Genomic DNA, 16,340 nt, shown 5'->3' with positions numbered 1-16,340 from the left:
TACAGGGGGCTTGGTGGGCAAAACCGCGGAACGCCCCCGTATAGTGATCGTGATCGTACACAATAACATCTTTGGGGGCGAACGGTTTTTCGCGAATATGACAAGTCGTTGCAGCACCGATATTATTTAAAGGCACTGTCATCGGCTCAATATTCTTAATTTTGGATTCAACAAATTTTGCAATATCAGACAACTCATCGGCAAACCATTTAATAAAGTCTTCACCTCGATAGCTTTTGAAATGAGAGAGATTGTCGTCATAGGAACACTTGAAGTAGTAGCCTGCACTGGAAGGTATATGTTTTTGGTGTTTTGTAGTTTTGTTAGTTTTGTTAATCAGCAAAAATTATAAACGGGCATTTTTGTTCATAAACATAATTTCGAAATTCCACATAATCGTATGTAGGGAAGGAAATTATACAATCATTCACTTTTTCGCACAAAACAGTATGATCATTTAATTTTTGCTGTATTGAAAAATAATTGAGGCATCACAAAAGAATTTTTTGTCTTTCTTTTTGTTCAGTTGTCTACCTAACAATCGATCCAACAATAATGGAATTCAATTTCAGTCTCGTCATCGTCATTAATGGGTGGAGCCTCATAATCGTTCAATTTTGGGAAATATTCGTCTTGAATCAATGAAAAATTAACATGTCTGTCTCGTTTTGTTTTCCTGAGTCTGGCAGGTACTACTACAAAAAATGATTTTTCCTTTATTTGATTCAATTCCAAAGTGTACACATTTACAGAAATATCATAAGTTTTTCAAATTTGGAAATTTGATGTAAGTCCATATAGTCCATATATATAGAATAGTGTGGATATTTTGACACTCTTTGTGGATGTTTCGCTACAGGATACAAGGCGCTAATAATACTCCAAAAGAAGCACATTTCGTCATTGTTTTGTACATTAATGCATGCCTTCTTCCTTGCGATTTCTTGTGACAATGAAAAGAAAGAAGAACCGTTACCAATCACATATTTATTAATTGCTACTTCCAACAAAATAATTTTACTCAAAGCCCACCCCGACAATTGTTCTTCAAATTCGCCTAATTTATTCAATATAACATCCACAGCGTTTTCATTGTACCAAGCAGTCAAGTCCGTAACTGAATCGATAACTTTATTTGGTGTACTGAAATATTTGCGATCAACAATTTCCCCATCATTCGACTTTTTAATAAAATCTCCTGAAAATGTAAAATTAACTTTGAGACATGACATTTGTTTTAAAATTTCAGAAATCTCACGTTTGAATTATGAAAAAGCATCGCCTAGAAACTTTTTAGGATCTTTATGAGTTAAATTCATGATTACCCCCGTTGTTACTCTACGATTGAAAACATTGTTAACAGTTTGCCACTTTACCCTGGAGCTTCGTCGCTTCAAACCCATGCCTGTATGTTTATTATTCATCATTTTGAAAATCACTTCAAAGCGTTTCAATTCCCCAATTTTTTTAATTATTTTCTTTTTTTCTCCAACCGAAAATTTAATTTTTTTCATAGCTAAAACGCATTTCCTTATATGTTTATTGATAAATTGTATAGCTTGTTTGGCAATATACTCTGAATAATTATTTCTAATGACTGAAAGGTAATTATCAATTACCGACTTGATTTTTGGAAAATCGACCATTTGGATTTTATTTATTGACATGACTCACCGATATTTTTTTCACAAATGAAATTCTAGGTGTTATGAGTCGGTTTTGGAAGCTGCAGAGAATTGAATTTCGTTCTGTGGACACTGTTGAGATGGTTCTGGAAGCTGCTGTAATTTGAAACTCGTCCTGGAAAGGTTGCTAAGTTGGATTTGGATGTAGTTGTTGAGATGACTGAACTGATACTGCACGGGTTGATGTAGTGTTCTGAAATAAATTTGATTTTCAATGCAAATATACACCAGAGAAAAATAAAATTCAAGAGTGGGGGTAATGTGTTTCATGGAGTGATTGTGAAAAATGAGCGAGCTACAGTTATAATTAAAAAAATCAACTGTCATTCAAAACAACGAATTTAAAACACATATTCTGCAAGTACTAAACACATAAAAAATATTGAAAACACTTCTTCATGCGGATCATATCTATGAATGAAAAACTTTTTGAGTCGAACAAAAAATATAGTATACAACCACAAACTCTATACATAAATTAAAGAAAGAAAAAATGGGAAAGCAGTACTAACCTTATTTTCGTACAATTTCAAATGAAACAACACGACAGCGTATTTTCCTTGTGAAAAATTCTTCTAATTGGGGGTGATACTCCTCCGTCACTCGGTGTGGTAACAAATTGTTGTTGTTATTAATTGGTTCCCTCTTCACGACTGAATTTGAATTTCAGGAAATCCACCTAAGAGAAACCAAAAATAAAAAAACCATTGATGTTTCAAATTATACGAACACTCTCTCAATAAACGACAACATGAATGAAAGTTATTCGTAACTTACTATGCGTTTTATTCAACTAGAAAGCTGCTCACAAAATGAGCTACAAATGAGCTGTTTACTACATAATAAATGTGTATATAGACAAGATATGGCATTGTCAAAGACAACTAGATGAAATACGAGAAAAACTCTTATTCAGCTTGGAGGATTCCCGAGTAAAATTCATAATCCAGTTTTCCGGTTCTGAGGCTGCCATCTAATAAAACATCAAAACAAATTGTGCGGTACAATAATTACTGTGAGAGATAGTATTCGAGAAAAATGGATGTCAGCAATTACCAGTTCTTATCTTTTATTCATTATTGAAGATTGAGAAATATCAGTAATTGTTATTTCTTATCTTCTGATGTATGTAGGATAAAAATAGTAGTCCAGGGTTGGCTTGAGGAATACGTAAATACCTCTGAACCGTTTTGTATTACAAAATAATTGAAAAAAACATCAATCCTCAAAAACTATGTTTAGAAAAACACTCAAGTGTATAAATCTGAGAAAAATTTTGGAAAATTAATAATAATTCAACAACTTTCACGACCTTTGAATTAAATTAAATTTGAATTAATTCTCTTGCGAAAAAGTCAAAAACGTATAAAAAATCTTGCAATGAAAACTCATGAAGTGAACATGAAAAACACTTACTTTCAGATAAAATCACTAGTATCACTGATACAACTAACTCATCATCTCGCCTCGCAGGAGGTATTTATAGGAAAATAAGTGATGACAAATTATGAAACCAAACAAAGAGCCTTTGTTCCGTCGCTTTGAAAACTGCTTATCTCTGGGTGATGATTCAGCATTGGCAGTGATCAATGTCACCTTGGGTATGAATAGGAAAATAGGTGATGACATATTATGCAATCAAACAAAGAGCCTTTGTTTCGTCACTTTGAGCCACGTATCTGGCTTTACCGATAAGTGATAGCGATAATTCTGCATACCTATATATATTTTTACCAACTTGAAATGAAACAACATTTACTCAATAAAAATATTCATTTTTTTATTAAATTTCATAATTGTTGTACAACTCTTATAAAATTTTTTTCTCTAGCCTTGTTGCGTATCCTGGAACAAATTCAACAATTATTTTTTTTTAAATGACGAAGATCTTGAAATATCTTTTTCAATTCACATTTGAATGGTGTATTCTTTGGAATTGCGCCTGCGCAAATACTGCTAACTGACCCTCATTGACTGATGTGGAACGAATCAATTTCCATTGTTTACACTAGCCTTCATGCATATTTCCTTGGAATTTCACCCATATTCGGTACGTTCACATTCCTCTCAAATTCCTTTAGTTTACATCTGTATTCTCTGAATGCCATTTAATACTAATTTTTGTTTACCAACGACGTACGGAACATCGTTTTCCTTCGGAACTATGCAAAACAACGTATGTTGAAATGTCATTGTCGAATACTTCGCTCTCCCATTGCCCTCACGTTGAGTCCACAACGCTTAACCTCTCGACACTTCTGAATCTCCTCTTTCTCCTGATGATGCTAACTTGGTTAACAAAGATACAAGACTTCCGACATGTTGGAATGCTAGACTTCTGTTAAACGGACATGTTTTTTCTTAAATATATTTTGACGCACCCTGTACACTTCGACGTCATGTTTGTTTTCAATGATGTATTTTGAGACACACCGTATACAATGACGGATCGCAGGTTAAGTTGTCATATTTTTACTTAAATCTGATTCATTTTTATAAAATATATCATTTTCGCGCTTCCAATTTTCGTGGAGTAGTTCACGATTAATTTCAAAACCGGCAACGCTACATTGCCCCATAAACAATGATTTATTGTACAACTGGCAACACCTGCTTGCACTAGCAACCGGTAAATCTCGATATCATCTCCATCTCTCTTTGCATCGATTACGTCACACGCGCCTCTCGCTCTTACACACACATACACATCTTTACATGAAATATTAATTATTTCCCAAATCTAAGTATATTTTCCTATCTTCAATATGATAATGACGATTACATTCTATGGAAATAAAAATAAAAATGCTGTCAAGTATAATGAATGAGTCCCGACAAAACTAACGCTATAAATACCCAACATTCGCAGTTAACTCCAATATCTTACGATGGTGTAGAGGCTAAGGACAATGTCTACGGCGCGGACGATCCAGTTCGAATCTCATAACTATAATAAGGGGGCCGAGGGGTTAGGTGGGGTACCAAGAAGGCCTGAGCGGTGATGTGGAGTACTAAGGGGGGCCGAGGGCAAGGGGGTCCACGCTTAAATCGCTACGATACTCTTTCCATCCTGCGTCGATTTCGATGACGGTTCCCCCCACTCCCAAGTGGGCCAGAATCCGCCTTGTTCATCTACTCGTTTTCAACTTGCAATCCCTCAATGTGATCGAGGTGTCTCAAAATACATCATTGAGAACAAACATGTCGTCGAAGTGTACAGGGTGTGTCAAAACACATCATTCAAGGAAAAAACACGTCGGTTTCAAACATGATATGTGTATGATATGTGTATGTGTATACAGGGCGTTCCAAAATACATTATTCAAGAAAAAAACATGCCGGTTTAACAGAAGTCTAGCATTTCAACATGTCGGAAGTCTCGTATCTTTGTTGACCAAGTTAGCATCATCAGGAGAAAGAGGAGATGACACCAAAGTTGTCGAGGAGTTATGAATTGTAGAGTTAACATTCGAAAATGGGGAAAGCGACCGTTTTACAAGCGTTTCGACCGTTTTACGCGCGACAGTTTTGCGTGCGATAATTTTGCGTGCGTTTTCGACCGTTTTCCGTGCATTCTCGATCGTTTGCGTGCGTTTTCGACCGTTTTTCGTGCGTTTTCGATCGTTTGCGTGCGTTCATTCGTTATCGTTTCATCGTTATTGTCGTAACCGTTTTTCGTGTTTCAATATTACAGTCATTAATCACTTAATGCGTTTTGCTAACCAAGTAAGCATCATCAGGGGATGACTAAAGGCCACGCTTTGTCGTATGAAGGATCGTTTTGCGAATTTTCAGACTCCTGGAAGGAAATCTTGTGGAACACTCGACCCAACTTCTGTTACAGAGTGGTGTCGGAATGGAGGAATCAAAAATCATTCGATTGAAAGTGTTAAATGAAATTGAATTGGACATTGAGTGTCGAATAATAATAGTGATAAAACATTAAAACTTTTGAAGTGACGTGGTCAGCGTGGGAGGTGGTGGCGTGTGTGATGATCTGTGGAAATGAATGAGTCATTACAAAAAATGATAGCGCAACTGTCAGAAGTTGTATATTCATAAAATGATCGGATCGTCACGTACAGCACGTCAAATGAAAGGATAAGAAATGCAGAATTCATCGACAAAGAGAAAACAAAGATAGCGCAACATGTCAGAATGGGACTAAGCCAAATCTTCGTTAATAATAGTTGAATCCCAACGTGCAGCACATCAAACGGTAGGGAAACGAATATTATTCACCAAGGAACGTCAAACTGATTGTTGGAAGGATAATCCGAAGTATCAAAAATTTGTGACAATCTTGACGTATGATTTCATGAGGATTCTGATTGCATATTTCGTAAATCAGGCTATCTGTATCGGTGTAGAGAATTACATAATTATCTCCGAATCGATGGCGCATATAGCCATAATGAAAATTGTATATGGTAGTCTTTGCCAAGTCTAAGATAGTCTGTACTACCCGTATCGGTTTAGTCAGATAAACTTGCACTTTCCTCAGTTCTACTGCCACCAAATTATCGTTGAAGATCTTACAATTTTCGAACTCTGGCTTAGCGACCAGCCCATTGGTGAGGAGTTTGATGTTGACTCTTCTTCTAATGTCTTCCATGGTTTTCCCGAATACTGCATTGTTCATTTGCTTGAAGGGGTTTTTTTCAAACTCATTCGTAGCCCTTTTTCGCAACTCAGTATTCAAATCAATATATGACCTCAACCATGGCGATTGAATGAATTGAAGTACTCGATGAATTTTCGTTATGACAAGACCATTAGCAATGGCCTTTTTGAGGGCGCGATAATAAATCACATATTTTGCTTTGTGATGAAGGGTAGCCATCAATTTGGTGAGCTCTTTCATTAATTTCGGGTGCTTTTTCGTTTTTGGATTTATATGTTCAGGGCAGTATGGTAAGTCTTTATGTGAATCATGTAGCTTTCTGAGATATTCCAGATCAAATTCAAACATATAACCCACGTTGCTCTCGTCGGGTATTGATGAGACGTCAATATTGGTATCGCATCACTTAAACCCATCATATGGTAAATACTATGACATCTCCCACCCATACTGGTTATTCACGTCGAAAACATGAGGTATGTGTCAGGATTTGAAGGGTTATAATTGTTCAAATATTTATTGTTCGCATGAGCTCTTCTTCGAATCCCTCGTTCGACAAATAGAAACATGTCAGGATCGGTGAGTAGTTCTAATTCAACTTTGATGTATTTGAGCATCGCATCCCACGAAAGCCTGGTAGCGTAAAGTAGTGGGCACGGTCCAGATCATGAGTCCTAAGGCAGCTTGCACGAAATTGTTCGAATACGTCAGCGAGGAGGAGAATATCTGTTTTTATATATAAATCCACATATTGTCCCTAAGTCTGACAACTGACTCTCTTCCACACATACTGGGCTCGTTGATATGTCTGCTGTTGTAGAAGGCATCAATAGGTGGCAAGCAAGCTCCATCAAATCTATCGAATGAATCACACTCAACGTTAGTTGATAAAAGCGCTCGCGCAGCTGAGTTTAGTCATTCTGTTACAGATATTTGAAGTGGAAACATCTTATCACAGAAAAATGGCGCTCTTTGCTGACTTGGTGCAGTATATCTCCTCTCTTTTGGGATTGATAACCACAAAGTTCAATGCAGAAACTGCTCTAGATGGATCAGAGAATGTGATAAAGGTTCACGAAAAATAAGGAAAGCGGTAAAGACCGCATCATCATTGGATGAGAAGCAGCATTTGGAAGCTGTTACCGTAATATCAAAAGTCTAAGGAGTCGTTTCAAAGTGATACGAAAGAAGGGGGCGGGACGGGCATCACGATGAGAGGGTGCTAGAAAGTGGGTTCATTGGGATGATTCCCAGTCGGCTTCCAACACTAGAATTAGATCTGGTGTTATTTCCAATCTCAAACATAAGGACCCCTCAGCTTTTATGGATGACTGCAAGGCTATCTTCAAGCGGAGAATTAAGAACGCTCTGAAGAAGGATGAATCTATCAAGGTAAATACCACCTTCTGCGGAGAATTTGAGATAGTGAATGAAGGGAGACAGATTACTGAAGGAGTACAAGTACTTCACTATTGTGAACTTTTCCATATATAGAAACACCGCCCTCAATGATTGGTTCGATGAAAAAATTACATAGAAATTGAATAGTTTCAAGAGAGGGGCAGCGGCTGAGCGCTGAAGAAGATCTTGAACTTGAGTGTGAATATAAATAAGTTCACACCGCAGCGGGGGTCTACCCCAAATTTCACGGAAAAAAGCATGTGTTAATATTAAGAACAACGATGAAGCCTGCTTTGCGTGGGGTGTAACCTCAGCACTTCATCCTGCGCAAAATAATGATGATCGTACTTGATCATATCCTCATTATTCCAGCGTTCTGAAATTGGAGGGTATACAATGGCCGATGACTTTCAAGCAGATTTCAAGATTTGAAAAACTGAATGATATTACTATCAATGTTTATATCATTCAAAAGAAATGTGAAACGTTCATTACCCTACCTAGAAAGCTAGACATGTGATTTAACTGCTAATTCAAGACAATTATGATGAATGTGAAACTCCAGTCCGCTATCACTACGTATGGATAAAGAACTTATCAAGACGTTTATCGAAACAGTTGAGTGAAGCACATGGTCAAAAGTACTCTCGATCCCAAGAATAATTACAGAAACATACTAAGGATTGCCAGAGAATCAATGAAACAGCTATAAAGATGCCTGAGGAGGGTAAAAACATTCTCGAGTTCAAAAATCATTAATATTAAGAAAAGGCTCTATTCGTCGTATACGCCGACTTGGAATCCATTCTAAAGCCTACTGATGATCCTAAGAAACTTAAAATCATATTCCGGCAGCTGTGGGTTACTACTTAAAGTGCTCATACGATGACACTTTCCTTTCATATGTTCAAAAATCATTAATATTAAGAAAAGGCTCTATTCGTCGCATACGCCCACTTGGAATCCATTCTAAAGCCTACTGACGACCCTAGGAAACTTCAACATCATATTCCGGCAGCTGTGGGTTACTACTTGAAGTGCTGATACGATGACACTCTATCTTTTCATAGGGCTTATCGCGGAGAGAATTGTATGCAATGGTTCGCTGAAAAGATGGGTCAACTAGCTGAAGATATGACTACAGTGTTTTGGTGTCCATTCGACATCGATATGACTGCAGAGCAAGAAGTTGAGTTTCGAAAAGCTACACACTGCCACATCTGCGAAAAGCCCTTCACTCACGAAGACATGAAAGTACGCGACCATAGCCATCTCATGCCATGTGATAATTATCGTGGCCCCGCCACGATGAAATGATGATGAAATGCACATTTCATCATCACAGATATTGCATCTAGAATAAGGGGTACGATTGACCTGCTCCCCATCACGAAAGAAAAGTACATCACTTTCGATTCATCGATTCTTTCCACTTCATGAATTCATCTCTGGATGTGTTGTCATCATATTTGACAGAATTTCCCAATGTTGAGTTTCATTTCTCTGAGTTACCTGAAGGCTTGGTTGAATTACTTACTGAGAAGGGGATCATGCCTCATGCTCATATTGATTCTTTCGATAGATTTGATGAAGCTTGCTTGCCCCCTATTGATGCCTTCTACAACAAATTAGAAGATGAGCTCTGCCCCAGCAAACTATATCAACGAGCCCAGGATGTGTGGAAGAGTTTCAGTTGTCAGACTTTGGGACAATATGTGGATTTATATATGAAAACAGATATTCTCCTCCTCGCTGACGTATTCGAACAATTTCGTGCAAGCTGCCTCAGGACTCATAATCTGGACCCTGCCTACTAATTTACGCTACCAGGCCTTACGTGGAATGTGATGCTCAAATACACCAAACTTGAATTAGAACTACTCACCGATCCTGAAATGTTTCTATTTGTTGAACGAGGGATTCGAGGTGGCCTTAGCCAAGTTAAATATTTGAACAATCATAACCCTTCGAATCCTGACACATACCATACTGCCCTGAACATATAAATCCAACAACGAAAGAGCTCCCTAAATTGATTACAGAGCTCACCAAATTGATGGCTACTCTCCATCACAAAGCAAAATATGTGATTCATTATCGCGCCCTCAAACAGGCCATTGCTAATGGTCTTGTCATAACAGAAATTCATCGAGTACTTCAATTCAACCAATCATCATGGTTGAAGTCATATATTGATTTGAATACTGAGTTGCGAAAAAGGGCTACGAATGAGATTGAAAAAAACCTCTTCAAGCTAATGAACAATGCAATATTCGACAAAACCATGGAAGACATCAGGAGAAGAGTCAACATCAAACTTCTCACCAAATGGGCTGGTTGCTACGGAGCCGAAGCCTATATTTCTGAGCCAGAGTTCAAAAATTGTATGATCTTCAACGATTATTTGGCGGCAGTCGAACTGAGGAAACTGCAAGTTTATCTGAATAAATCGATACAAGTAGGACAGACTATCTTAGACTTGGCAAAGACTACCATATACAATTTTCATTATGGCTATATGCGCCATCGATTCGGAGATAATTGTGTAATTCTCTACACCGATACAGATGATAGCCTGATTTATGGAATATGCAATCAGAATCCTCATGAAATCATACGTCAAGATTGTCACAAATTTTTTGATACTTCGGATTATCCTTCCAACAATCAGTTTGACGTTCCTTCGGTGAATAAAAAGGTTCTCGCGATGATGAAAGATGGGAATAATGCAGTTCCGATGACTGACTACGTAGGCCTTAGATCGAAATTGTATACAACTAGGGTATTGGAAGATGGTATCAATAAGAAGCGGCAGCAGTCGGTAAATGATGGCTATGATGAGGATGAAATTAATCAAATCATCTCATGTCTGGGGGTTACCAAGAAGGCAAAGGGTGTCAAATCTTCTGTGGTGAAGGATAAATTACGTTCGATGATTATGTGAATAGCTTAGATAATTGAAAGAATATGAGAGTCACTCAAAATTTGATTCGATCCGATAAACATCAAGTACATTCCATCGCCCAATACAAGATCGCTCTCAGTCCTGAAGATGATAAACGTTATATAATTCCAGATTCACACAATACGCTTCCTTGGGGTCACTATTCTTTCCCTCAAACATCAAATGCTCTGGATATAAACGATTAGACCATAATTATCAGTATATATGTATTCGACTGCAGTTCAGCTGGGGAAAGATTTATATATTATTAATGAATGTTCAACTAACTACTTCATATTATCAATAAATTTAAGGTAGGTATATCGATTTAAAAAACTTCAATAGCAGCACAATGTGTCGATACTTGTAGAATGTAATTACGAATATATTAATGAAATGAGTAGATATCAATAAATATGTTGTAGTATATTTTTTGAATTTATGAATGATTCCTTCACACGTTAGAAACTTCCAAACCCATCTCCCTTTCTGGTTCAACTAACCCCTCACTCATAACTAACATGATGCTTCTTTACGTGGTGGTGCCATTACAAATCATTATGATTCAACCAAAATAGACAGATTTCTCATTTTCACCAATATCCTGAGTGAAAACTTCCTATGCTTCACAGAAAAGGTTTTTTGATTAATTCAATTTCAATTGTTCGACTGATACTTCAAACTGATATGTAATGAGATGGAGATGCGCTTATTTCTACACAATTTTTCATGACCCGTTACATTGTAAATCATATGGATATTTGAAAAAAAAAGGTGCTTGAAAATGCGTGTTTTTGGCTGCAGTTGAAGTGACCAAAATCCTCTAGATTTTTATCCATGGGATCATCTCTTGTATATAAAGCTCCTGTACTAGATATCAATAATTTTAGGAATCAAATAAATGACAATTGTAATGTCATAAGGGATACTCCTGTACTAGATATGAATGATTTTGGGAAACGAATGAATGACAATTGTAATGTCATCGTGTATTTTTAAATGTGTCAGATAATTAATGACAGATCGATCGCAGTCGTATATTTCATCGGACATTTCGCTCATTCACTTCAGGCTCGAAATAGTTTATTATTTACTTTTGGTCTTCACCCCACCATCAACTACTTACAACTTCACGCCAACCTAGTCAGTTTTGTGGTGACAGTGTGATAGTGAAACTCCAAACTTAAAGCCTCCTTTTGGTTTGATTATGATTCAAACTGCTGCTATTGAATTCTACTCATAATTGTTGGTAAGCTAACAACATTGAATTTCAAGTTTTTTCAATGTTTTTTCTTTTTATTTGCATTTCTTTCTTTGTTATTCCACATTAGACGCTAGATATTATATTTTCCTTAATCAGCAAATGAAATCATTTGAAATGAGAACCCACATCGACCTGTCACGACTAGAATAGTGAAAATAGGTCATGGGGTTCTTTTGACTTCGTGAAATGACTTACTATGTTTTTTTGACATCTCAACGAATCCATTGATGTCAAAATCATCGTAATCGGACGACCGTAAGTGAAAACAGGTCACTACCTGTTTTTGACGTATTCGATACCTTCTCACCCTAAGGAATCCAAAAATACACTAGTAGTTGTTCATAACCCAACAACTTTTAATTTCAAGTATGTTCCATGATTTTTTTGAAATGTGTAATTCTTCCTATGCTTTTTCACATCAGACTCTGTATATTATACTTTTCATGATCTACAAATGAAATCATTATAATTGAGTACCCACTTCGGTATGTTGCGGCTAGTATAATGAAAATAGGTATAAGTCCCTTTCGACTTCGAAAAACGAATAATTATGTTCCATGACATGTAAACAAATCCATTGATGTCGAAATAATCGAAATCGGATGACCGGAAGTGGTCGTCTTTTGATAGATTCGAAACCTTCCCACCCTGAGGAATCCAAACATATCATATGTTTCAGTATACAGGGTGTCCCTGGACTTCCTCTTTTCCTCTCGGGAATGTATAGATGGGGTCAAAATATCACCAGTACTTCATATAACTTTTTTTCCTAAAAGTCTTCGTAACCAAGTTACGGGCCTCGAAGTTACAATATGAAAAATGTTTTTCTTTGATAACTTTTCAAGTGAATATTCAAATCATCCAATTTTGGTATGACTAAACAAATGAATTCCGTCGATGAGCTTTCATGCAGGAGTCAGTTGTTTTGCTACAAAGTCAGGACGGAACCCTCGATGGTCCACACCCAAAACTTTGAATGACAGATATTTTTCAATATTTTTCAACAAAATAAGGTTACTTGGACAATTTTATGAATAAAAGTACTCGTGTGGAAAGTCGATCGGAGCAACGAGTCAAAATTATCAAACAATGAGTCAAGTCATGATGAACTGTAACACAAACAAACAAACAGACAAACAATAATAAATACCCCAACACAAAAACCCACAATAATACTAGAATAATATCAATAATATTCAAAATACAATCACAACATTTATAATAATGACTAGTCACAATATTTGATATACTGAAAATCAATTCCAATCAAGTTCATGTGAAATTCTCAACAACAATCAATAAAAACGTTAACTTCTCAATGAATTATACATCAAACCACAACTCTCACTCATTACTTGATATATGAATGAATTCATGATAACATGAAATAATAGTTTCATGAACATAATTCTACAACAAAGTTCTTATTACTGACTTCAAAAATCACAAACTTATGAATATACATGTCACATTGAATTTTCTAATTACATATAAAAAGTACAGATATTATTATTGATGAAAAGTAAGTAACAAATACGTTTGATTACATTGTGAAATGATTGAGTACATTTTGTAAAAGAAATATCAATTTTAAGTAGATTTCGTAGTGAGTCTTGATAAAAAAAGTTCTCTCGACGACACGTCGTCACCATTATTTGAAATGAATAATTATCAAAGCAGAAATAATAATGATAACGTTAATTCAACAACATTTATAACAGGAATAATACAAAGTATGCTAAAATGAAGTCGTAAACAAAAAGTACAGTACCTATATGGAAGTTTAAGTCACAATTGTGATAGCAGATATTTTTTCAAAAGAAATATCAAGTTCTGTAGATTCGTAGTGTTTTTAAACTAACAAGCTACTCTACTATGAAATATCGAATTCATTCCATATTTTGTATGTACATAATACGTGTAGAATAATCACGTTTCGTGTTGATCAGTTATCTGAATCTCATGAAACTCAACATTCGAATGTTTCAAATTCTTCTTCACAGCTAAACTGTTGAGGAGTTTCACTGATAATTATAATTTTATGGAAGAAATTCTTTAACACGAATCTAAATTTAGCTGAAAAAACGCACATCGGAAAAATATTTACTATACTAATAAAAAGCAAACGAATGAACTACAAAAACGGCTGCACATGATCAGGTGAAAAATATCCAGGGAATAATTATGTTCCATTTCTTTCACAGATGTTGACAAAAAAACCTTTTAGAAAGTTTTGATAAAAAATGAGAAACTGGAATGCGATTTTGTTTTGTTGAGTGGTGCGTTGTCATATGACTATCATTGTATTGTCAATATTCTATAGGATATTTTGAATTTTTTTGATATGGCCGAACAGTTTACATTCAATGAATATGCAGATATGCATGTATTTTATGACGAGCATTTTGTAATGCTGCAGAAGCTCGTCGTCTGTATTCCGAGCATTTTCCCAATCGAACGGTACCGTCAAGAGAAACATTCGAGCGTGTCGATCGCAGCTTGAGGAAGACAGGTATGTAATAATTGATAATTAATTTGAGCACGTTGTTTTATTTCGATATTATTGTAGGTACAGTTTTGCCAAAACGAGGTGGTGAGGACGCTCCTAGGACTGTACGTACCGTTGTATTGGAGGAAAATATTTTGGAAGCCGTCGCTGATGATTTTTCAATGAGCATCAGAAATTTATCAGAACAGTTCCATACATCCAAGTTCACTATTCATAGAATAATTAGGGAACAACTGCTCCACCCATTTCACATCCAGAAGGTACATGCCATGACACCTCAAGATTTTCCAGCACGACTGGAATATGCCAATTGGTTGATGGATAGGCAAAGAGAGGATATGACTTTTATTAATCGAGTTTTATTCACTGATGAAGCAGGTTTCAGTAGAGATGGAGTTATCAACTCTCATAGTCTCCATATATGGGCCGAAGAAAATCCCCATGGGATATTGCAAACCAAACACCAACGGAAATTCAACGTGAATGTTTGGGCTGGTATCATAGGAAACCATCTTATAGGACCATTCGTTCTACAGGACCGATTGAATAGAGAACGTTATTTGGAGTTCATTCAGAACGATTTGAATGGACTTTTGGAACATGTTCCATTGCAAACCCGAAGAGATATGTGGTTTATGCATGATGGCTCTCCTCCTCATTTTAGTTTGATTGTGCGTGACCATCTGAACCATATTTTCACAATAGATGGATTGGTAGAGGTGAGCCATATTCATGGCCATCGCGGTCTCCGGATTTAAATCCATTGGATTTCTTTCTGTAAGGGCATCTAAAAAGCCTTGTTTACGCTGCACCTATTCACACAAGAGATGCATTGTTGAATAGAATAACATTACATTGTGAAGCCATACGAAACGACCCTGGAATGCTATTTCAAGTACAGAGAGGGTGTCTTCGCAGACTAAGAAAATGTATAGAGAGAGAAGGTGATCATATCGAGCAGTTTCTGTAGCGGATTGTTCATTTCTGTTTGCTCTTGAGGCTCTTGAGTTTCGTTAGTTAAACGTGTTTGCATTATAAAAATTCGTTATGAACATTTTACCTATCATTTCCATTTTCCTTAAAAACTAATATTTTCGAATAATGGTAGACATCTCAGGATAAATGTTGTTGAATTAACGTTATCATTATTATTTCTGCTTTGATAATTATTCATTTCAAATAATGGTGGACGAGCGGGTTTGATGTCGTCGAGTGAAACTACATTTTTATCAAGACTCATTGCTCCGATCGACTTTCCACACGAGTACTTTTATTCATAAAATTGTCCAAGTAACCTTAATTTGTTGAAAAATATTGAAAAATATCTGTCATTTTAAAGTTTTGGGGTGTGGACCATCGGGGGTAGTCCGTTCCTGACTTTGTAGCAAAACAACTGACTCCAGCATGAAAGCTCATCGAAGGAATTCATTTGTTTAGTCAATTACCAAAATTTGGATGATTTTGAATATTCACTTGAAAAGTTATCAAAGAAAAACATTTTTCATTTTGTAACTTCGAGGGCCCGTTACTTGGTAACGAAGGATTTTGGGAAAAAAAGTTATATGAAGTACTGGTGATATTTTGACCCCATATATACATTCCCGAGAGGAAAAGAGGAAGTCCAGGGACACCCTGTATAATGATTTTTTCATTTTCTTTGTCAATGAATTCTGTGTTTTGAATCAAGCTCTCACAATTGTAATACACTCATAATTGTTCATTACCCAACATCTTTTAATTCCAAGTTTGTTCAATTACTTTTTTGAATTTGCAATTCTTTCTATGCTATTTCACATTAGCCGCTGGATATTATATTTATTACTCCATCTTTGTTTTTTCTCTGTCGGTACACTCTGTATTCGTTTCCCTACTGTTTGATGTGCTGCATGTTGGGATTCAACTATCATTAACGA

General features: G+C 36.2%; 1 long non-coding RNA gene across 1 annotated transcript in view; it reads right to left on the bottom strand.

Annotated features, from left to right (window-relative positions):
* Window positions 1-490: 490 nt before the first annotated feature.
* LOC141481165 (uncharacterized) overlaps window positions 491-16,340 on the bottom strand; it is a 179,316-nt gene continuing 163,466 nt past the window's right edge. Inside the window, exon 4 of the long non-coding RNA XR_012464780.1 lies at window positions 491-534. This is a non-coding gene — a long non-coding RNA (uncharacterized lncRNA). The remainder of the gene's footprint in view (window positions 535-16,340) is intronic.

Source organism: Leptinotarsa decemlineata, unplaced genomic scaffold, assembly GCF_025532065.1.
Source record: "Leptinotarsa decemlineata unplaced genomic scaffold, Ldec_3_MD MMD2_tig00000090_RagTag_RagTag, whole genome shotgun sequence".
In the NCBI taxonomy this organism is placed as follows: Eukaryota; Metazoa; Arthropoda; class Insecta; order Coleoptera; family Chrysomelidae; genus Leptinotarsa; species Leptinotarsa decemlineata.
Note: the sequence above shows the minus strand (reverse complement) of the source record. Positions and strands in the feature narration are given on the sequence as shown.